This window comes from Lottia gigantea (assembly GCF_000327385.1).
Source record: "Lottia gigantea unplaced genomic scaffold LOTGIsca_118, whole genome shotgun sequence".
Lineage (NCBI taxonomy): Eukaryota > Metazoa > Mollusca > Gastropoda > Lottiidae > Lottia > Lottia gigantea.
Window position 1 is genome coordinate 396,261 of NW_008707180.1, and position 25,556 is coordinate 421,816.

General features: G+C 32.9%; 1 protein-coding gene across 1 annotated transcript in view; it reads right to left on the reverse strand.

Moving 5' to 3' along the window:
* The window catches only part of LOTGIDRAFT_137822 (hypothetical protein), a gene marked incomplete at both ends in the record, with an annotated part of 32,627 nt that overhangs the window by 1,657 nt on the left and 5,414 nt on the right, over nucleotides 1-25,556 (reverse strand). The gene's annotated exons all lie outside the window — the stretch shown is intronic.

Genomic DNA, 25,556 nt, shown 5'->3' on the forward strand with positions numbered 1-25,556 from the left:
TTGGCCTAAAATGAGGAATATGTAAGATAAACCATAAATTAAATTATAACTTTCTAATTGATGTCTGTGTATTAAGATTTCTTTTAGTTTTTCTCGCTTATATTTAATAAAAATGATAAAGCCTCTAACTCACCTTAAATGAAGGTCTTCTAGTCTAAATTTAATAGAATTCTGTAACAATTCTAACAGTATATCATCTTCAAAATGAGGATTAATTTCACCAGTGTATACCCATTTAATCAAGGCAAAGGCAACTTCATATCTCAATTCTACAACAGAGAAATCAAATTCATCACCATCCATTGTTCATAGCAAAATTTAATATTGACCAGCGGTCACTTCCTGTTAATAAATAAAATTATTAATTACAGGATTGGACTTGAAAAAAAGAGCCATGTCACTAATTTGTTTCTTTTCCAACATGCTCTCTAATAGGGGGCACTCTAATAGCACCTGCCCCATAAACACTCCAAAATACAATATTTGGGATATATATGTTCAAATGAGTCTTACTTTAATTAAACTAGCATATGATATATTTTTTCTCAAAGAGTAGCCTACCTGATAAATCTAGTTTTTCTATTTCTTCTAGATGATGGTCACACCAATCATCACTTCGAGACGCTAAAACTAATTTATGACCATAAATACAATGTCCACCATCTAATAATATTACCAAATCACTGAAAAATATATCAGACTCTAGGTCGAACTAATAATACAAATAAAGCTACCGGTATTTGTGAAATTAAATATAGTCCTACCTTTCTATTCCTATTAGACTCCCGTACTACTAAGACTACTTTAAAACATATTAATACAGCTTGGTCAAGTAATTGATAGAAAAATGATTAATTCGATATAGCTTGAACCCAAAAACTGACATCAGGGTTCAGTAATCATAACATGAGACTTGAATTAGGTAGACTTTCACAAACGATGTAAAATATATTAATTCAATACAATAGAGAATTCAAAGAGCAAGTTTTTAAAAGTGTAAATTCTGAAGATCATCACATTTGACTTTCATCATTCATCATGTCCTAATTTGAACTGATGACATAAACTTTTCTTTGGTACTATATACAGTAATGTAACCTATTTCGGTGCATATAAGAATTCACCACCGAATTTTGTCAAATTTAAAAAACGGAAATTTCTTTTTTAGACTTTTTCTCAGATATTCTATAAAATAATTCAAATTGGTTTGTTTTGATTTTCTTTATGAATTCCTCACTTTGACCCTGGATATTTTATGAGTAACCAACTCGACAACAACGGCAAAATGCGTCACCTAATTTCGTGTACATTTTTGATCCATAAATAAGTCGAGAAAAACACGTTGTATGGATACCAAGTGGTATAATTAACTTCTCTTAGTATTTATCTCTAATAATACTTCATTATAACTAATGACAATTCCTTCAAAGAACAATGATGTAAAAAAACAATATTTATTGACAAAATTAGATAAGTAAAACGTGATTTATTGCTAAAAGTCATTTAAGAATATGGCCCACATTGTGTTCCATAGAATTTTTCTGCTAACACGGAATTTGCTAGTTTGTCATGTGACGTTGTTCGCTGAAATACATTCTAGCAGACGATTACAGCTTGGAATTGTAAGGAAATTCGGCTGATAAAAAATATTTGGTAATAACTGAAATCAACAATTTCGTTCATGTCAAAGTATTAATAAGCTTACATTTTACCTTTCTTGAAACTACTGGATTCATTCTGCAAGCTGACATTGTAGAGATAACCCATGTTTATCAAATCAAGCAAATGCAGAGGTCACGCAAGGTCACACATGTAAATTATTAATCATTTCCTGAGTTGCACGAAAAATAGGTTAACACGAAATTAGGTTACTTGACTGTATATATCAACATGCTCTTTTAGGAATTGTTTTAATATTTCTAGGCTATAAGTTTATATACAGTACCGGTATATAATAAGTGTCAGGCAATAACTGACTGTTTTTATTTACCAGATTATTACCTGTATAATTGTTTGTTAAACAACTCATAAATCATATCCTGTAACCTTGTTGAGGGTTGAGCCTCCTTCTCTTCCACTGTTCCTATCATTCCTACCAGAGAGTTATACTTTCTCTCAACATTCAAGAGTTCCTTCTGTAACTTCTTGTTCTGTTCTTCTAGCTGATACAGTTCATTTCTTGAATAAGTAATTTCTAAAACAGATAGAAATTTGCAAAAAAAATTCATGATGCATCTCAATATTAAAGGGACAAATGCGCCAATTTATTTTTTTTACCAATCATACATTACTACAGTGGTATAACCTATTTTCGGGCATATAAGGATTCAACACAGAATTTCGTCAAAGTGAAAAAAAAACGGATAAAAATTGTTCATGTCTTAAATGTTTCCTCAGATATTCCACAAAATAATTAAAATTGGTTTGTTTTCGATTTTCTTTACAAATCCCTCACTTTGACCCATATTTCATGAGTAACCAACTCGGCAACGGCGGCAAAATGCATCACCTATTTTCGTGTACAATGTTTGATCTATAAATAAGTCGAGAAAAACACGTTGTATGGATACCCAGTGGTATAATTAACTTCTCTTAGTATTTATCTTTAATATCAATTCATTATAACTAGTGACAATTCCTTCAAAGAACCATAATTTTACAATAAAATAGTGACTGATAAAATAAGATACGTAGCGTGATTTATTGAAACAACATACGAATATGGCCCACATTGTGTTCCATAGAATTTTTCTGCTGACACGGAATCCGCACCACTCATACGTGGGACGACATAGCAGACGACACTTGGAATTCCAATTACAGCTTGGGATTATAAGGAAATTCGGCCAATAAAAACTTGTGATGTTTTGTAATACTGAAATCCGCCATTTTGTATTTGTCAAAGTACACATTAATACATTTTACCTTACTTGAAACTACTGGATTCATTCTACTAGCTGACATTGTACAGAAAACCCATGTTTATTAAAACAAGCAAATGCTGAGGCCAAGTGAGGTTGCACATGTAAATTATTAACCCTTTCGGGAAATGCACTAAAAAGAGGTTAGCACGAAATTAGGTTACTTGACTGTACTAATCTCAGAAACAGGAATTTTTTTAACTAAGTTACTAAGCCAATCAGTAATATTTAATATTCACAGCTAACCGTCAAAATTTGTGCCTTCAAATCCATGTGTGTTCAGAAGTATCCGTGTTTGATAATTAAAAAGACAAGGCATCTAGCCCTAGGAGTATAGATTGACAGATCTCCACAATACAATGTTAATCTATACTCCAAGTTCTAGCCTGTAGTCAGAAATGGGAAATTCCTTGTTAGTGATATTTTGAAGGAATTCTGCGATTTACGTACATTTCTAGTACTTCTGAAGACTATTTAAATATGTTCTTGCCTCAAATCAATCCCCTAATATGGCACACCTGTCAATTTAAATCATGGTGTGAGATTTTTAAGAAAAAGTAGACGAATAAGCTTATCGTCACAAGTAATTAGGCTCATGGTCGATTTGATCAGAGTGTCCGATTGACCAATGTTTACAAATCATAAGTCACAAAATCGACGAATTTTCGTCTCTTTCTTCAACTTTTACAGTTGTAAATGAAAAAGAACGAATTCCTTTTCATAATGACTGATAAATTTGAGTAATGAAGCATACATAATAGTGGAAAAGTAAGCACTTTTTGACATTTTCGTGTTGCTTTTTCCTCAGCGTCTTACCGTCCATCTTGAAATTTAATGTCAACTCGTACATTTGTACAGTTTGTAACTAGAAACCATTATTGAACAAGTCAAAAACTAACAATAATTTATTGCCAATATTAAATGATTTATCTAACAAAATTTCTTGTAATAAGATTTATTTGCTTCATAATGTGAAAAAATTAAATCCGGTATGTAAAGGAAGGTATTTATTGGATTGCTAGCCGGCTGGAGCTATTTACCACTGCGTATCAAATAGTCCTAAAACATTCATCAGGCTATTTACCACGTAAATTCTGCGTGGCAAATAAATAAAACCCTTAATAATAATAGGTTCAAATAAATATTCATTAATTTGTGTTTTTCAGGCTTGTTTTAGATCATGATCTTAAATCTTTTTACACAATTGAATTATCTTCACCAATAAAAAAGTTATTACCAATTCAGAATTGTACGTATACAAGTTTACTATTTGTTAACATAGCATATCATCGGAAAGAAGTATAATTATAAACATCACCATTTGCATACTTTTAGCTTTAATTCACAATTTTTGGACAGGTTGATCCATAGATGTCATAAAACAAATTAAAAATTGATGTCCGTGTATGTATATATAGCATTAATGAATAGTTTCAAATAAATATTCATTACAACAAACAAACAAAGAGTTTTTTGTTACAGAATAGACTAGTTTATGGTAATTTATCTGATGTTACATGAATATTCTAGAGGGAGATAAAGACAATATTATTGCGGTACCTAGAATTAAGTCAACATAATGTACGCACGTTAAACATTGTTCGTTATAAATCCATTTCTTAACAAGGCAACGCTCTGAAATTTTTAAATTTGCATGATCCGATATATATTTAACGTATTGTAGAATTCCATTCAAATCGAACGAATAGTAGAGCAACTAGTTGTACCGCGTAAATTGTTTGGACAAAAAACTCAAAACTCTATAACAAGAATTGTTTCAAATTTGATATAGGCTATTTGATAGTATGACTGTAGTCCGAGTTTCAGGGAATTCGAATCATAACTTTTCAGATAAATATCTGCATTTTACATTCTCTATATTGTAAGTTTTGCTATTTTCGTGATCAAGGCAACTTTCTAAAATTTTGAAATTTGTATGTTCGATCAAACGTTATGTAGTTTGTATAAGTAAGGGAGGTAACTCAAAACTCTATGATTGTTTCAAATTAGATATACTTGATTAACACAAGATAGTATGAGTGTAGTCCGAGTTTCAAAGAATTCGGATCATAACTTTTCAGTGAAATATCTGCCACGCATTTTGAAATATTAGCCTACACATTACGTATTCTATATTGTTCGTTTTGCTATTATCGTTATACCTCCATTTATTAAAGAGGCAACGCTCTGAAATATGGAGTTTTGAGTTACCTCCCTTGTCCATACAAACTACGTGGTACGCATTTGATTCCAGATATATTACCATATATTGGTCTATTGCCTTTAATAACATTCCGTTTGTTTGTTGCAAAAACAAAAATTCTGCAACTGCCAAAATTTACGTAGTAAATAGCCTTACGAATGATCTAGAACTATTTGCCAAGTACTTGGTAAATAGCCACTGTCGTTATTTCAATTCGACGTTTATTTTGCTTAAATCCGTACGTAAGTTTTCCAACTCGTACCAAAAAACAAGGGATTGTAAAAGGTTTAAACTTTCAAATAAGGCAAGGGAAACATATCTCTAGATTTTTAACTGTATTTTTTTCGTTAATTTGAGAACCTAACTTTTCCGACCTACTAGCAAAATCAGACTGCCCCTTTTAGTAAAGATAACTGATATCTGATAGCAGCCCTATACTTTAATCAAACATAGGACAGAGTAGTGTTATCTCTAAATATTAAGGTTACCATGTTTAGTAGCTTATTGAGGCAGTATCAATAATGGCTTATAAAGTTGAAAATTATATACATCGAGCCACATATACGGTGGGCGAGGCTCCCCATTGGGAAGAGAGGACAAGATCCTTACTCTATGTGGATTTACTGGCTGGAGATATCAATAGATATAACACTGTTTCCAGACTTCATGATAGAAGACATGTCGGTGGGTGTTTGAACATTTTTTTGTATCCTAAATCTGCGTTTAAAATGCAACGACTAAGATAGGTTTCCTTATTTGTAGTGTCAAATTAAGCAAACTATTTTACTAATTGGTTTTTCTTGTTATTATGTATTCTTAATCAAATCATGATGTTCTTATTGTATATAATCAAGAGTTTTAACCAAGCATAAATGTCCATGTATGTACAGTCTAGATAAACAAAAAAAAAGAAACCTTTTGACCTTTCTTGATCGGCCACTCATTAGAATTCTGCTGGTAATTCTCTTCTAATTGAGCTGATTATGAATTAACTATGGACATGTGAGTAGTATATGAGCTTACACATTGGTCGCATAGGGATTCCCCATTCCATTTCATTTCATGGGGAAAATGCGACCAATGTGTAAACTCCCAAAAAAGACCTAAATTCCCTACATTTCATAAATTCTTACAGCAAAAACATCCTACATTTCATAAAACACCCTACATTTCATAAATTCTTACATTAAAAAAGACCAAAAAACACCTTCAATCAATTTCCCACATTCCATCAAAAAAGCATATTAAAAATACCATTATATAAAATAACATCTGGTTTTAAAATAATGTAGAAGGGAGATAACTCTTTTTTGGAAAATATCTACTCAATTTTTAAACCTTAAAAATGGCAAATAAAATACTAGATCCAATCTTTAGATTATACGATCCGATTCGTTATTCGTTTAACAAGAAAAAAGAGGATTATATTATCATCTCACCCACTGTTGGTTCTAAATCCCAATTGAATGATGGTGGTAGAATTACCTTCGAAATAAATTCATTATCGAATTGGTTGCTTCTTTCCGATGCTTATTTTAGATGCGATTTCAAAATAAAAGATGGAACTCAGAATCAAGTTCCTCAAACTAATACAACGTTAGAAAACAATTTCTTTCCATCTTTATTTAGCGAGATGGTTTTGGAAGCTGGTTCAAATCCGATAGAAACAATTAAACACCCTGGGGAATACGACACAATGCTGAAAACAGTTTTATATCCTAAAGATTTCGATTCAGTCTCAGGTTGGATACCCGATGTTGGCGATGGAAGTGTTTTAAAAGAACCGGTAAGAAATCTTGCAAATGATGCTGATTTAGCTAAGAGTGAGAGTTGTTGCTCGAAACACAATAGAAAGAGTAGCACGAGCAGCTAATCATTGATTCGAAAAACGAGCACTTCAGTACAATAATATTGTTGAGAATAATAGGTGGGGTAATTACGTAAATTGGAAATTATATCCTTTATTCGGTCTGTTGGAACATAGAAAAGTTTCCATAGGGTTACCATATAAAATTCATCTATAAAGAGAAATCAACGATGATAAGATATTTTTTGGAGAGAATGATTCAGATGCAAAATTAGAAATAACGAATCTCCAACTGTTCATACCCGTAATAACACCATCAATTGAAGTAGAAACGAGAATATTCAACTCATTAACTAAAGATATTGAAATAGCTTTTCTTCATCGTAATACGGTAGGTAGCATGACTTTAACTGGAGAATCCACCACATGGTCAATCACTAATACTATTAAACCAGCAAGATATTTAATAGTTGGTTTCAAGAACTTACCAGATTCTCAAACGAATAACAATAATGTCTTCAGAGTGGCAATGAACCAAACTCAAGATCCTTTAATCCATAAAGTTCAAGTAAGATTAAACAACGATAATTATCCTAACCAACCTTTAACAATTAATCCAACCACAAAGGAGTATAATGAATTGTATAGAAACTATAAAAATATGTGTGAATTATTTGGAAATCCACCTCAGTTGGAATATGTAGATTTAGCACTCAATCATCCAATCTTCTGTTTTGATTTATCAGCTCACCAAGAAGATCTTTTCAAAACAGGAGTCAACATAAATATTCATATTGAAAAAACACAAGGAGATGTAACAGGTTATTGTTTATTATTGGAAGAAGCAAAACATTTAATTAAAATAGCAGATAGAAGAATGATAAGAATTGAGTAAAAAATACACCCTTTAAAAATGAAAGCAGAAACTTTAGTTATGAAAATAATAGAAGCTGTTGAAACAGCTTCACCAACTGTAATAACTTTCAACGGTAAAAAAATAACTAAAAAACTTATTGATAAATACAAATATTGTAAAGTCAGAGACGATATAGATTTAGAAAGAATTGACGCGAACGCAAAAGAAGGTGGATTTTTACCTTTCTTCTACCTTTAATTTTTGGTGGTATTGCAGCGGCGAATGCAGCTACTGGAGGAATATCTGCCGCAGTCAAAGCTGCCAACGCAAAGAAAGCAGCTGATGCTAAAGCCGCTGAAGAAAGCAGACATAATTTAGCAATTGAAAAGGAGGCACGAGGTTCAGGAGTGGGAAAAATGATAGGCACAATAAAAGAATTTGGAAAAAGATTTGGGGAAGAACCAAGAAAACTGTTAAACAAGGATTAAATAAATTAGTAGATAGTATTGACACAGGAGAAGTCAAAGTCAAACATAAGGGTAATGGAATATTTTTAAAAAATATACACACTGGAGAAGGAATATTTTTTTCAAAGTATAAAGGAGAAGGAGTGATTTTTGGAACAAATTAAAATAATAAAAAATGGGCAAAATATTTAATCATTCAGAAATATTTCCTAATAACCCTATGCTCATGTGTATATGCGGTAGTTCCAGTTCTGAGAAAACTCATCGTAGCGCAAAGAAATCAAGCTGTTCAACAAGAATTCTTCACGAAGGGAAGACATCACAACTGTCACTGCATATACCAATCCCAATCTTTTTACGGGATGGATTCTATGTTCATTAGAAAAAATGCAAATTGTTTTTTATTATTTGAATTAAACGATAAAGATTTATCTCAAATCATTCAGTCGATAAATCACAGAATGGACAGAGATGCATTTAAAAAAGTTTGTAAAGCTCAATGGAAAAACCCAAATGATCATGGATATATATTCGTTAATACTAGAAAACCTGCAGGTGAAAGAGTTATGACAGACATTTGTTAAATTTTATTTTTTAAAAATGAGTAATTGGAAAGATATTTTAAAAAGAAAAAAAGAATATATCAAAGCTAAGAATAAAATACAGACCCAAGTTGAAAATAACAGATTACAACAACTCGGAAAATCTACAAACTCTATTTCAACCGATATTAAAATCTCAAGAGGATATTAAAAAGAAATTAGAACCTAAACAAATTCAACAACCACCGTTTCCTTCTCCTCATCAAATAGAATATCCCATTGAATATGATGGTATTATGATTAGGTCATTAGATGATATAAATCATTATTTTTCAAACCCTAACCCAGATTTACCAAAGAGCATTTCACCAATTGTTGATTATGATGGGTTATTGATTAATGGACATAGAATAAAATTTGAAAAATTTTACCCTTTATTCAAAATCGATGGAAAAGACTTTACATTTACAACAACAGAAGGATTAATAGATTTAATGAATGGGGAGGATGCTGGTATTGCCGATTATAAGGATTTAGTAGCATACTCAAAATTTCTAGCAGAAATAAGAAAGTCCGGACCCGAAACAAATAGATCGAAAGAAGTTAAACTATATATAAGACTAATTGAACATAAAAATAAATACGAGGTTGACGAAGTGGGTGATTATACTGAAGACAATCCACCAATCATACAAGAAATAGACGATTTCGAAGATATGGTGGCATCTGGAAAAGGTATGACGTTTTATCCGACAAAAACGAGGAACTACTTAATAGATTACGAGTAATATTATCGGCAATGAAGGAAGGACATCGATCGCACAGACAATATAATGAAGTAAATTGTATATTAAAAAGACTCCTAGAAAAAGGTATCATAGATAAAAATGATTATAAAAGCGTGATTAAAAATGTCAAATAAAGAACAACTATTCGTCATCACCTCAAATAAATCAGACATTAAATTGTCTCTAGATTATGAGTACGAACTCGATCGCAATCAAGAATATGAATTGGGATTAAAGTATTTTTCTGTTTACAATTCCATTAGAAATATCAACGAAAAAAATAACCGAATAAAAATATCAACAGATAATGGAGTTACGTTCAAAACCATAAGTTTACTACCAGGAAGCTACGAATACATAGCCGAATACCTATCTGAATATGGAGGAAGTGTCAATGGTAAAAACAATATTGAATTCGAAGGTAATTTGAATCTGAACAAAATAAAATTGATATTAAGAAATAATAGTCAAGTTGATTTCAACGTAGAAAATTCATTGAATACGTTACTAGGATTTGATAAACGAGTATACACCCAATCCACTTATGGTTTTGAACGTAACTCCATTATCTGTCGATATTTTTATTTGGTTATTTTTTTCGTTGATATTTCTAATGGAATTGTAAACAGAAAAATACTTTAATCCCAATTCATATTCTTGATTGCGATCGAGTTCGTACTCATAATCTAGAGACAATTTAATGTCTGATTTATTTGAGGTGATGACGAATAGTTGTTCTTTATTTGACATTTTTAATCACGCTTTTATAATCATTTTTATCTATGATACTTTTTTCTAGGAGTCTTTTTAATATACAATTTACTTCATTATATTGTCTGTGTGATCGATGTCCTTCCTTCATTGCCGATAATATTACTCGTAATCTATTAAGTAGTTCCTCGTTTTTGTCGGATAAAAACGTCATACCTTTTCCAGATGCCACCATATCTGTACACAAAGCTAATATCGTGAATGATATCGATGTGATAAATATACATTGCAATTTGATAAACGGTGGATTTTTCAATAAATACAAACGTCAGATTACAGTCTTCCAACATTCACTGTACCGATAGGATATAGAATTATAAAGAAACCATTTCAAACGACGTATTTACCACTTAATTCCTTTATGATTAAAGATATAAATCTGGAAATCAAAGATGGTAAAAATAGGTTTATAGATTTTGGTAACGAGGAAATAGTTATTTAACTTCATTTAAAACAAAAAAATTAACACTCTTCATTCTCTTCTTGAATAGTAAGGTAATCGAAATCATCAAATTCGTAGTTTTCATCCAAGCACATCTCCTCTTTATCACTGTAAGGATACATGATTCCTTCATCATCCGGTGCTTTTCTCTTTATGAGATTCAGATAACTTCTAAATTTTTTAGTTTGTTTTTCATTAGGAACAACTATTCCATCAGTAAAACTCTTCCCCCATGGTTTATCAAATTCATTCGTTACGTCATGTCCACTAGCTAATTGAATATAATCCTCTACCTTAATCTTATAGTTAGTGTAACCCTTAAACGTTTTCTTTTCTTTTAGAATACCGTCGGAAGTTAGAATGATATTGTATTTAACTTATGGCGCTAAATATAAACCAAATATGATTCCACCATCACCATAATCATTCTTTACTTTGCAATATTCATTTTCGGACACCAACCCAGCTTCATTTAATTTATCCCAATTGCTAGACGAAATGTATAAACTATCGGTATCCGTATAGTATATTTCTGGTTTATAAAAACCATCTATTACGTGAATAAAATTATTCATTATTTTTTTTACTGTGAGATAATATTAATGTACCTAAATGAGTGGGTGTTAATCTCGTAAAATCCTTAGGAGGAACAAACTCTTTTTCTTCGTCTTTAATCTCCACAATGTATTGAGTCTCATTTAGTTTGTCATACTTCTTGACGTGTTTGTCGTAATTAAGGCGGAAGGTTTCTTCATTCCATAAATGCAATGAGGTATTTCTATCCCTCTGAATAGATTTACCATATAAGGAATTACCTAATAACTTCATACAGTTACTTGCAACCAAATCTCCTTTCTTTTTATATTTATTCCTTAATTCCTTCAAAATTAAAATATAATCTCTGTAGGGTGGAGTTTTAAAATTTTCTTCGTATACTATACCATCTAATATTTTAATAATTCGTCCACCGGCTTTTACAATTCTTGAATATCAACCGATGTTAAAACGTCGTGGCAGAAACCATTTCTAAACCTGATTTTAGTGCCAGTTTCCTTATTACCTTCTTTGTTCATAAAAGTGATTTTATCTTTAGCTGGTATGGGTTGGAAGAACATGTTTTTGGGATATTCAAACCAAACTTTTAAAATAGCAGTTCTAGGTCTAAATTTCTGTTCATTAAAGAGCTTAACAAATTCTTTATTTTCTTCTGGTAGAAACGCTCTTGCACTTTCAGCTTTTGGATATTCAGCTTCTGTCATAGCGGAAGCGTACAAACCATTAGCGTCAAATGCCATCAGTTTAGTACATTTTATTTTTTTAAGTCTCGAATGAACTTTCGTTTTATCTTTCGTGCTAGCGCTGTATTCTTTAAATAAATCTATTATGTTATTACTCTCGAGTTCTAAATACTCCTTTAAAATGGCGCAAATTTCATCCATTTTGTTCGTTTGAAATGATTTTCTGTTAGCAGAAACTCTTCCTCCTTTAATACTTTGTCTGATAAAATAAACTAGTGTCCAAAGGAAACGATACCACCTGTTTGCAACGACATAAAAGAAAAACTTAACAATGCAGAAGTTTAGGATTGGTGTTATGCTTTTGAGAAATCCTTTCTCAACATCTGTACAAAAATTTCATTTCAATAAAATCTGTACAACCAATATGACAAGCCTTTAAAGATGGGTGGGGTCGAAAAAAGAACATTTCGTTAGAGCACTGATCACAGAAACAACGGGAAATGTCACACCACACGTCACAAAGTCAAGTCAGTAGCGGGTATGTCCACCGTGAGCATCAATACATGCCAGAACACGCCTACGGACTGATGCCGTCAAACGTATGATGACGTTGGGAGTGATGCGTTGCCATTCCTCGAGGAGATATCGTTCCAAGTCCTGGACGTTGACTGGAGGCACACGGCGACGTCGGATTTGCCGATTGAGGTGGTCCCATAAGTGCTCGGTGGGATTCATGTCCGGTGAACATGCGGGCCATGGCAAAACCTGTACGTTGGCGTTGGCAAGGAAGTTCTGTGTCAATCTTGCTGTGTGTGGCCTTGCATTGTCATGTTGGAAAAGGAGTCCACGAGGCTGTTGCTGAATAAAGGGCACCACAACAGGCCGTAGGATGTCATCAATATAACGTTGTGCATTCAGGTTTCCACGAATTACGACAAGCCTCGTTTTGCCGTCACCACATATGCCACCCCAAACCATTAACCCTCCACCTCCAAACGGCCGGACCTGTTGGATACAGTTAGGCGCCAAACGTTCACCAAATCGTCGGTATACAAGCTGCCGTCCATCGTTTTTGAAGATGAGGAATCTGCTCTCATCAGAGAACATAACACGTGCCCAGTCCCGCCGTTGCCAACGTCGAACTCGCCTGGCCCAGATCAGTCTGTTGTTCCGGTGTCGAGGCGTCAGGAGCGGTCCGTGGTAGGGATGACGTGGCCGGATACCATACTGCCGTAGTCTCCTGTAGACGGTCTGTCGACTGATCCTGTGTCCCAGTGCTGTAGCCGCCTCAGGTGTAATACCCGAATGTAACGATCTTCACGGGGCGTGGTTACTCGTGGTCTTCCACTCCTGGGCCTGTCTGACGTCTGACCTGTCTGACGTAACCGCTGCATCAACCTGCTTATAGTGATGCGTGCGCAGCCCAACCTTCTGGCGACGTCGACGTGTGTCGCTCCTTGTTGGACCATTCCAACGGCTCTCTCTCTCTCGATGGCTGTCAAACGTGGCATATCTTGTGTTTTTTATGTTGCTGTGATATCAACGTGTCTGATCAGCCGTTTTATACAGTTTTTATGCACGTGCAGAACATGCTAGAGAGGGAAATGTCACTTTCATGAAATTTACGTTTTTTCCCGGAAGTGATCACGTGTTCCCGGTATTTTTATCGACTATGCTGTGTTTGGGATGTGCAATACGAATTGGCATGTTTTCATATTAGACAATTCACTTAGTAAAAAACAATTTTGAAAATAAGTTGGTATCGTTTCTTTTGGACACTAGTTTATCTTATAAAAGGATGAGTATGTGAGTAAACTTTTTCTACATTTCTTTTTCGGTGTGTTTCGGAACCATTCCAGTACTTTCGTACCATTCTTCTTCAACCATTTCTTTATCGTGATGATATAACCAACCCTTTAAAGATAAAGAAGGAGCCGTTAGATTATTTGAAACGTTTTGGAAGACAGTTTCTTTCATTGCTTGATTGTATTTTATCAAACAAGCTCCGAGACATAACGTATCTCTTTTAGCGTAAGTTTCCCATTCGTGTCTTAAAGATTCCCAATTATCTTTGGTGTATTTTGCAATATTGATATCGGCAATCTTTCTCAAATTCATCGGTAAATTAGACGAATTTCCCCATGCCGCCAAACTAAATTTTTCATGTTGATAGGAACAAGTGAGACATATATTTTGTAAATATTTATTTTTATCAGATATTTCTATCTCTCCTTTCTCTCTTTTCTCTCTTTTCCATTTTTTCTGCAATCTTTCTTCTGTATATGGATTAGATAAAGGAAGAGATAAAATTTTATTATCTGTTACTAGTGGACTTGTGTTAGTTTATTAATGCTTTGAAGTGCAATCCAGTTGTCAAAACCACTCCCGTTATGGGAAATTAGGGTTAATCTTTTTTCATCTACTGTACGTAAACGACGCATCATCTGATCGAAACAATCTGTTCCTACAAATATTTCTACTATATTAGTCATGAGTTTGTTGTAAAATTCTTCTGGAATGGGATCAGTCGGCTTTAAATCTGGGAATACTCTTTTAATTAGTTCTAGTTTTTTCCTTAGTTTTTCCAAATTGACTAAAGTACAACAATAAGGAATGGCTTATTTTCGCTATGGGTTTCGCAATCCCATGCGTATAAAGTATCATCATGAGGTTGTGAAATCACGTTTAGTTTTAACTGAGCAAAACATGTTAGTGCATCATCATCCCTACAGGTTCTCCATACATTTTCATCGTAATTATTTTCTATTTCTTTAATGCCTAAGGTTTTGTTATTTCTTATCAAACAGAAATGTTCTTTGTGTAAATAAAATACCCAATCTAATTCTTCGGATACTTTCTTTAGTTGAAAATGTCTATGTTTGGGCATATAAATTTGAAAATAAGTATTAAATTTCTTATTGAATTCAGAGATTCTAGCAGATGTCATAACTCCTTTTCTGTTTGATTTTTGAAAACTATTGACGAAATCTTGAAATTCTTTTATTTAGTCTTTATTCATGAAGTGATTTAGACACTTTATAAAACAATAACCATCGCTTGGTATGAAACAATTTTCGCCTTTGTATTCATTTATCTTTTTAAGTAAATTACCACCTTTGCCAGTTTTAGATCTTTTTACTATTCTAAAATTATTTTTGCGGAAAATAATCTCTCCTGTAAAATACCAATCAGATGCGTCAGATTTATCATGCATCTTTGAATAAATAATCTGGAAAGTTTGAGCATTGAATCCAGATAATCTCATGTCTTGTCTGTTTTTCCCCACTTCATATATTTGACCATTTATTTCAATTTGACCTTTAATTTTAAAATCCTTAAATAGAATAGTTATTCTCTTGATTAATTCTCAAAAAAGCATATTTGTGGTTGATATTTTAATTTCATTCTCCTCTTCTTTAAAAATTTCGGCTGTCCTATCAACTAGATATTTAAATTTTTCCTTCATCTTCTTCGTCAAATTTACGCGAAAATAAATTAGGTATTGCCTTGAATATCTTTGAAAAAAGTGTTTTAGATAGAGGTTTGTTTAAATTTTCAATTTTATCCATTTTCTTTTTTAAGTATCTATTTTTAATTTAGAAACTTTTATTGATGATATTTCTACATCAAATTTATCTAAAATTTCATTGAATTGTTCTAATTCTTCAACTGTTACGTTCTTGTCTTCTCTCGATCTTTCGAAAAAAATGAATAATTTATTAAGATATGTATTTAAAATTTCTGTTTTCCTTTTATAATGAGCTTTCTGTTTTGATGTAAAACCTAAAGTAATCAAACCACAAGATGAAGTTTGAACGGCAGTGAACGCGGCTAATACAGTTGGGACAATTATTGGAAGCATTAATCCACCGGTTACGGCTGTTGCCACCGTTATCCCTACTGTTAAAACTGTGCTTAAAACAGAATCGATTCAACTCCATGTTTTTCTACATTTGTTGAATTGTTTTAGTTTTTCTTTTAGTTCGTTTTGTTTTTCTATCATATATTGTTGTCTGCTTTCGAGTTCCATTTTTTAAGGTAATTAAATTAAGTGAATTTCTGATAAAGCAAAAGATGGAAAGTGTTTAAGATCTACAATAGGTTTCCCAATAAGTTGTGCATCCTTTATTTTTTCATTATCTGTTATGATTATTTCAGGTTTAATAATAAAAACTTTTACAGTAACTAAGGATATTTGTTCTTTCGAATCATTAATCTTATTTAGATGAATTGAAAATTTTGGTTTTATCTTTTTTTGTGGTTCTGGATTTCTAATAATAATTACTGATGGTGGAGTTTCCGTTTCCAATATTATATCAAAATCACTCAATATAACATCATTTTCATTATCTGGTATGATTAACATTCTAAACCTATCTATATATTTTCCACACGTTTTAATTTCATATAAGTGATTAACCTTGGTGTTTTCGTCGTTAATTTCTAAGTCTTTAGTTTCTACATTTTTTGTACCATTGATAAACTGAAGAACTTTACGAGCGTTAAATTTTTTATTATATTTGTGAGTGTTGTCTGAAGAATAATGAATCAACTTTTACCTGGATGGGAAAATTAATTTCAATTTGAAGTTTTCCATTGAAAAGAAAAAATGTTGGAAGTTTACCACCAAACATTCCATAGGGAAAATCATTAGAAGAAGTTGGTTTATATTCTCTAATATTTGCTGTAAATCCATATTTTTTACATTCATAATCTCTTGATTTATCAATATTATCTGTAACAGAAGCATTTTTTTCAACATCTCTAAGATCTTCATAACTAAAATTTCTAAATGGAAGATTGAAATAATATGATTCTTTCTTGAGAAACTTTTTTTCTAATGCGACTATATTTTTGTCCTGTTTCAAAACTAGGTTATTAATAGTGGTTATCTGTTGTTGAATAACACTATCATCAATGTTTTGTATTTGTTGTTGAATATAGGTTTTGATTTCGCTATCATCTATGTATTTGTTTTTTAATATTTGTTAGTTCTTTTTGTAATTCACTGTTAAGTTTAGTTTCCAGAGCATTTAATTCCTGTTGAAACGTATCTTCATTTTCATCTGGAATGTTATCTATCAATTGTTGAATGTCTAATTTTTGTTTTGCAATCTTATCCTCTAATTTAGATATTAATGAAATTATTAATTTTGTAACTCAGTTTTATTCGCTACGTTGACCAATTCTTTTTGAATAAAACTTATTAAAGCTTTTACCTCTTGTTGTAGTTTAGTATCATTAACAAAATTTTTATTATTTAGTTGACGTTTGAAGAATCTTTTCACATTACTTATTTTATCTTCTAAATGGTTTTTATTTACTTCAATTGAATTTATTTGATCCCGTAAATATTTCTTGTGAACGGCGTCATTATCGTTTTCCGGAGACTTTAAATTAGTTATGCTAAAATTGTTCATATCTAAATCACCTTGAAGAGTGTCTCCGATTTGATCCAAAAAGTAAGGTTTCGCTTTATTTATCCACGCTGTAGTGTGAGGTTTTTTAGTTTCTAAAGATAATGAACCTAAACCAAACTTGTTCGCCATTTTTATTGAGTTAAATTTATTACAATTTCTTCGAACTGTTTTCCTAAACTCAACTGATATAAAACCCAAAGTGAAAGCTGACCACAAAACTTTTGTCCCGGTAATTGAATTTGAAATGTTGAACATTTGATTGGTTTATTTGTCAATTGCATTATCTCTTCATTGGGTTCTAATCCATAAGAATCGAAGAAATATAAGTCAGAGTCTTTGTACAAAGCAGAATGATGAACTCCTTTTTGATCGGAAGTATGTATATTTGTTATAGCGTAAAATTTACCTTTCTTATAATTCAGATCATTTATTTCATCTCTCATACAATAATAAAACGGTGATATATTTAACTCATTCGCCCATTTCATAAGTTGAAAGTTTGTGGTTGTATCGGTTCCATATTTATCGAGAAATTCATTCATTTTTAAAAGTCGGTTTTTTGAAGTTCGTTTTGATAAAACCTTCCTATGATTTGTTCTTTGTCTTGATCGATTAATTCATATGTCGGAGGTGATGTGCTGTTTACTTTATCAACGATGAATATTTCGTTCGTCCAGTATCCAACATAACCTCTTTCGAATTTGCTTTTATATTTGAAAATACGAACTCGATCTCCGACTTTAAATTTGGGTTTGATATTTAAATTCTTTATTTCATTTTCGTAGTTATGTTGCGCGTTAATTGACTTTATAATATTTGGATTAGTTGAGGCTTGTGTTGGTGTGACACCTATAGATGAATGAATTTTGTTATTGTATTCATCTACAACCTCTGGTAATATTTTAAGCCATTTTTGGGATTTCAATTCCGTGAACTTTTTAAATAATTTATTTTTAGAGTCCTGTTAAATCTTTCTATTACTACAGCTTTACCTTCGTTATGCGAACTGTAAATTTCAAATCCCAGAGATTTAATATTTTTGTTATAAAATTCACTTCCTTTATCTACCCACAGTTTTTCTGGATGTCGGTTAGATTGTTTCATAATCGTTTCAAATGCGTGTTTGACTAATAATCCCATTTTGTTTTTCAAAGGAATAACCCAAGTATATCTCGTATACAAATCTATAACTGTTAAGCAATATTTAAATCCTCTTTCGATTGGCATATGAATTAAATCGGCTGACCATATTTCATCTTTTTCAAACACTTTAACTTTTAAAAAGTTTTTAGTTTTTCTAAATTCTTTATGAATTTCATCCGCTAATCCCATGCCTAATTTCATCTTTGCTTTCAAGAGTTTAATGATTAATGCTCTTTGCATTCTCTCTTTGAAAGTTGGATTTGGAATATTTTCAAGTTTGATTATCATTAGTCTGTGTGCTTCGTGTCTGAAGTTTATGTCTTTGTTTCTGTATAGTATGTCGTGTTTAAGCGCAATGGCGTCAACTCTATTGACTGGTTCTTCCCCTGGTTTGGGTTTATAGTTTTCGTCTAATCGCAGATCTAACCTAATACCTGGACCGGTGTAATTATGACCGGGAAGATGTTTTTCTCCGGGATATTTCGCCCATGGAAATCCTGGAAGAGAGCCCAATGATTTTTGTATATCTCCTGAACCGAAATAAGTTTTTGGAGCGTGAGCGACTATCATTTTTATCCTGTAACTTTAAAACTTTTTCCTTTCCTTTCTTCTAATCTCCTGTTTCGCAGTTCTCTTATTAGCTGTAATTCTTTCAACTCGTTAGATTGTTTCACTGCGTCGCTTATACTCTTTCCCTCCGGTTGAAATGAGTGATTTGTTGTTTGAAACAAAGCTAGCTGCTTTTGGAATTATTGTTTTACCTAGAGAAAATATTGATGAAAAGATACCGTCGCCCGAATAATCTTCGAATCTGTGTTGTTCGTGTTTTAGAATTAAATTCATCCTATTTTTAAATGAATTACTTTAACGAAGAAATTGTGTTTCCAAAAAAGAGTTATCTTCCTTTCCTAGACTAAAAATAACATTACTTAAAACGAGGCTATTAAAAACCGGATGTTAAGCGAAACAAGGATGTTATTTTATATAAGGGTATTTTTAATATGCTTTTTTAGATGGAATGTAGGAAATTGATTGAAGGTGTTTTTTGGTCTTTTTTAATGTAAGAATTTATGAAATGTAGGATGTTTTATGAAATGTAGGATGTTTTTGCTGTAAGAATTTATGAATTGTAGGGAATTTAGGTCTTTTTTTGGGAATTTAGACATTGGTCGCAATGGAATGGGGAATCCCTATGCGACCAATGTGTAAGCTCATATACTACTCATGTGAGACAAACTGGTATTTTCCCAAGTCATTAGAACACCCCCACTTTCTATTCATATAAGTATTAGCATTTTCATTTTCATAAATAAAAGTAAGGTAAGTATCTTCTATTGCATCTGGTAATTGTCAGAATTCCATATATTTCCACGTTGTATTCAGTGGCGTCTCTAGGAAAAATTAAGTGAGAGGGGAGGGGGATTGGCGAGCAGGGGCCACAAAATTTTCCAGGGGGCCACCGGCTATGGGTTTACTATGTAAATTTTGAATGTGCAACAGAACCCTCATCCCCACATCCCTAGAAACGCTACTAATTATATTTAGGACTCGCTCATATAATTGATTGAAATCAATTAGTCATGAGGTATCAGTTTTCATTTAAGGGATTGTAAAGCGGTTTTCTAAACGCGCATCTGATATTATTAATTTGCACTATTCAAATTTTCAATCAGTTATCCGTGGCTCTTGCAATTCCACTAAAAGTAAGCGTTATATGAAGACACTGTCGCAAAAGCTGCTATTGATAATGTTAGGACCTTTGCGACAATGTCGTATTAAAACACATAGTTTTTAAGTGGAATTGCAAGAGCCACAGATTGAAAATTGATTGATTGAAATATGAAGACACTGTCGCAAAAGCTGCTATTGATAATGTTAGGACCTTTGCGACAATGTCGTATTAAAACACATAGTTTTTAAGTGGAATTGCAAGAGCCACAGATTGAAAATTGATTGATTGAAATATGAAGACACTGTCGCAAAAGCTGCTATTGATAATGTTAGGACCTTTGCGACAATGTCGTATTAAAACACATAGTTTTTAAGTGGAATTGCAAGAGCCACAGATTGAAAATTCATTGATTGAAAATTGAAAGTGTATATTGATAATTGACAGTGCCGCGAAACATGTTTAGAAAATCTCTGATTGAAAATTGGAATGATGAATATCAATGCTATCAATATCACCTCCCCTATACACACACACTTTTTAGGTAACCACTCTTTACAAGCCCTTTAACTGTTTTCATTGTGTATTATTCAACTTTAAAAGACCAATTGTGGAGGAATAATAATTAGGATAGCAAATTGTTCCAGTGACATGTGGTTAAATCCGACCAGATCCGTTTCAATCTTATCTTGATGCTCATCGGTATTGTATGGCCTAATTCTTTACCCTTTTGTAATAAAGATATTATTATTATTATTATTAATGCATTTTTTATCTTCTCTCATAGAAGTACCATGTTCTTTAATTGTACCAAGAGAAAGTGGTGGATATATCATAACCAATCAGAACAACATTTCCCATCTAGATTGGACAACTGGAGATCTTCAAACTCTAGCTACAGTTGAACAGGGAACTAAAAATAAATTTAATGATGGAAAATGTGATGAACGCGGACGACTGTGGGCAGGTAAGCATTCTATCATTCGAGATGGTGAATGAACCCGTTTTATACATATCAGTTAATTGTAATCAAAGGAATTTCTAAACATGCATTTTAACAGAAGAATCTGCTTATGAGGTGCTTTAAATTGCCTATATCTGGTTATCTGCTGACTCTATAGGCTATATTGGATTGTAATTTGATTTTGGCATAAGTAAAATTAGTATAGGTTAGACTGCAATGAATATTATAATCTTTCAGGAAGCATGGGCCAGATGTTGGAACCAGGAAAACCAGAAATAAATGCTGGATCCTTGTACACATTCGAAAAGAATTTGTCAATTAAAAAACATTGTGGAGATCTGTCAATTTCAAATGGAATAGCATGGAATACTGATAATACCAAATTCTTCTTTACCGATTCCTTCTCTAGTGAGATATGGGCTTACGACTTCAATCTTCAGGAAGGAGCAATAGGTATACAAAATATAAGCATTCCTATTGAAGGTGTATAAATTTAAGGGTCGGCAGTTTTGATGCCAAGTTTTGACTGCTATTCTGGTTGGGGAACCCCCTCACTCTGTGATACTTTAGATATCCAAATAGAAATATAAGTTAGGGAGCAGCAATGGTGGTATACTCTAACCAAAGTTCTGACATGTAAACCGTTGCACGAATATCAGATTTGCACTCGCTGCCTGTCATTTTAAATAAGGGAATATGATATAGAAATACAATATTACTTGATATTAAAACAGAACTTTAAAACAGTGAAATATATTGTTATTATATTTTTATATATATATATATATATATATATAATTTATAGCTCAAAAGCAAGTATTGGTAAATAAAGAAACCATTCAACCAATAGGTTTTCCCGACGGAATGACTTCAGATTTACAGAACAGAATATGGGTTGCCTTTTTTTCTGGCAGTTGTATTGTTTGCTTTGATCAAAATACAGGTAATTCATCTATCTAATAGACATACACTTCAGCTTTGTGATATTAGATTCCACTGAGGTTGTTCTTATGCAACACGTATTTTAGGTCACTGAGATATTCAGTCAATCAAAACAACCATTAACCTCCCAGAATGCTCTTACACTTAAACCTGTTTCAACCTCCAAGCTAAATTTTGTTGAGGTTGCCCAAGGTTGCTACTGGCTCTAGGCATTGTAGGAATCACCCCTGTTTTTTACGCATCGCATTGCCAATATGTTTTTTTTATGGAATTCGAGTTTCGTTTTTCGATTCGGATTGTTCGTACTTGAGTTTTATTATTCCATATTGTAGGTATCTCTTCCGTATTGTAGGCATCGCTTCTGCATTGTAGGTATCCTTTCGCATTGTAGATACCCCATCTGCATTGTAGGCATTCGCTTCAGTATTGTATGCATCGCTTCAGTATTGTATGCATCGTTTCAGTATTGTATGCATCGCTTCAGTATTGTATGCATCGCTTCAGTATTGTATGCATCGCTTCCGCATTGTAGTTATCCCTTTCACCTCGTAGGTCGCCTCCACATTGTGGCTGCTATCGAAAATCGCTTCCACATTGTTGGTAATGCATGGGCACTAATCGAAATGGGCCTCTGCATTCAGAAGGCTATAATCTGAAGGATTTACACTTGCCTCTGATGAGCTCTATTCAAGCTGAGGGAAACCTGTCAGGCCAGTAAACACCAGATCCAGGATGTTCTTAACTTACGGAAAGTTTGTGTCTGTTGATCCTGTCTGATCTCATGTTGAGTCACTGGAACCGAATTGCTCGGATCGATAAACAATTTTCATCCATATTGTACCTTTTTGAGGAGCTTTTTGAATCGACATGGGTTTAAATGGTCTTAATCAGCCAAAATTCTACAAGATGTGCAGGTGATCCGGCCTTGCGATTATTGGCAATGGGCCCTATGACGTCATATTCTCATCTATCTAACAAAAGTTAAGTATAAAAAGTTGAAAAGCGATATCTATGCTCATACATTCATGATATATAGCTCATATTACTCCTCCAAAGAGAAGTACCATCGAAAAGGGTAAGCATGGTCTGCTTCGCGCTCGACACCCGCCACTATCACAATGGTAAAAAACAACAGATCAGATACAACCAGATCAATTTATGCCTGACCAAACAAATCAGTCAGAAACAGATAAGATGTATACACAGGAACACACAATAAAAACACACTATCATAAACAATCAAAACGATCTTTCTTCTCGTATGAGAGGAATTGCTCAAACGCGTATATTTTTCAGGAATTCCTGCGTGTGTTTATATGTACTTTAAAAATGAAATGGCTGTGTGCAAGCGTATCGAATGACTAGATTGAAACTCTCATGACATAAGCATTTTCTCGATCTAAAATATATTTAGTTTACCCCCGAAAATTTACCCTCAAAAGTTAACACAATAGAAATTTCGAACATATTGAAGACGAGGAAATAGGTTTTATCCGATATTTTTGTTGTGTTTTATATTCCCAGGACAAGAAGTAACAAGAATTAAATTCCCTGCGAGTCAAATAACATCATGCTGTTGGGGAGGTGAAAATTATGATGAATTGTTCGTTACCTCGGCGATGGCACATCTCAAAACTGTGGAAGAACAGGCGGGAACAGTATTCAGAGTTACTGGTCTTGGTTCGAAAGGCAAAGCAGCTCCCAATTTCGCCGGTTAAAACAAAATTAGTTGTCAGTTGTTCATGAAATAATGAAATAAACCTTTGAAATGAAATAAAATACTCTGTTTTGAGGACTCCCGACTTAGTCGTCCCTTTCCATCTTTAAAAGATGCCCCCGAAAAGTCTAAAAATATAAAAGATATAAAAGGTCATATACGCCCACTGGCAGCTTTCAGTCTTACACTTCTTTTGAATTTTTGGTGGTGATACTGTATAATATTACCAAGTTTCGTCAAAATCTGTCAAGAATTGGGCCTTCTAGAGTGTTTACGGGCTAAAACTTGAACGCATCTTTAAGAACAATGGCAATAACTCAAACTAAATAGTTTTCGATTCTTCGGATTTTCGATAGGATTGATAAAAACACTCACACCAAGTTTCGTCAAAATCCATCAAGAATCGTGCCTTCTAGAGTGTTTAAGGGCTAAAAATTGAATACGTTTTCTAGAACAAGGGAAATAACTCGTACTAAATATTTTTTGATTTTTGATTTTCAATAGAGTTCATCCCTTTCTGATTACAAACACTCACACAAAGTTTCGTCAAAATCTGTCAATAATTCAAACTCCTAAAGCGTTTACGAGCTAAACAACTCGTACTAAATATTTTTGATTCTTCTAATTTTCGATAGGGTTTTGGTTAATAACAAAGACTCACAGAAATTTTCGTCAAAATCCGTCAAGAATTGTGGATTCATTTTAAAGAACAAGGGCAATAACTCATACTAATTAATTTATCGATTTTCTGATTTTCAATAGGCTTCATCAGACTGTGAGGCCAAATGGACTCAACATTCAACATGATAACCAGATAATACCCTTTATAACGACATTTGATTCTACAGCTACCAAAGCCTCCATAATAGTCAAACGCCATTACTCGGAACTTCAGAACAAATTTCCCCATGTATACACAAAACGTTTGGTTGTAGCTTACAAAAGAAATCAAAATCTTAGCAATTTCCTCTTCACGGCAGACTTGAACCATTGAACAATGTCCATTCATCCTAGGAGCATAGATTTCTTAATATAAATGTATCATGTTCTATCAATAAATTAATCGATTTCTAAGTTAGATTTCAGGGAATACTTATTTCAGGACTGGTGCCATGGCTATATACAGTATATTATATAACATGCAGTGTATGTTTGTGGGTGTGTCTTTTCAACTAAAATCATACTAATGACTAACTAATTTTCACATAATCAATAGACTTATCTATTGCTCTGTGACCTAAGCCAGTGCTTTCATTGAGACTCGTCTCAATACACCCTAACACCCAGTTTCATCTTAATCCGTCAAGAAATGTGCCTTCTGGAGTGTTTACGAGCTAAAAATTGAACGCGTTTTCAAGAACAAGGGCAATAACTTATAATAAATATTTTTCGATTTCTCGGATTTTCGAAAGGGTTTATCCTTGAGAGATAACAAACATTTACCAAGTTTCGTCAAAATCTGTCAATAATTGAACCTTGTAGAGTGTTTTACAAGCTAAAATTGAACGCGTATAAGGGCAATAACTCATACTAATTATTTTTTGATTTTTTTGATTTTTAATATGGTTCATCCTTGGGCGATTACAAACAATCATGCTAAGTTACATCAAAATCAGTCAAGAATTGTGCCTTATAGAGTGTTTACGAGTAATTGTGGATGGACGAA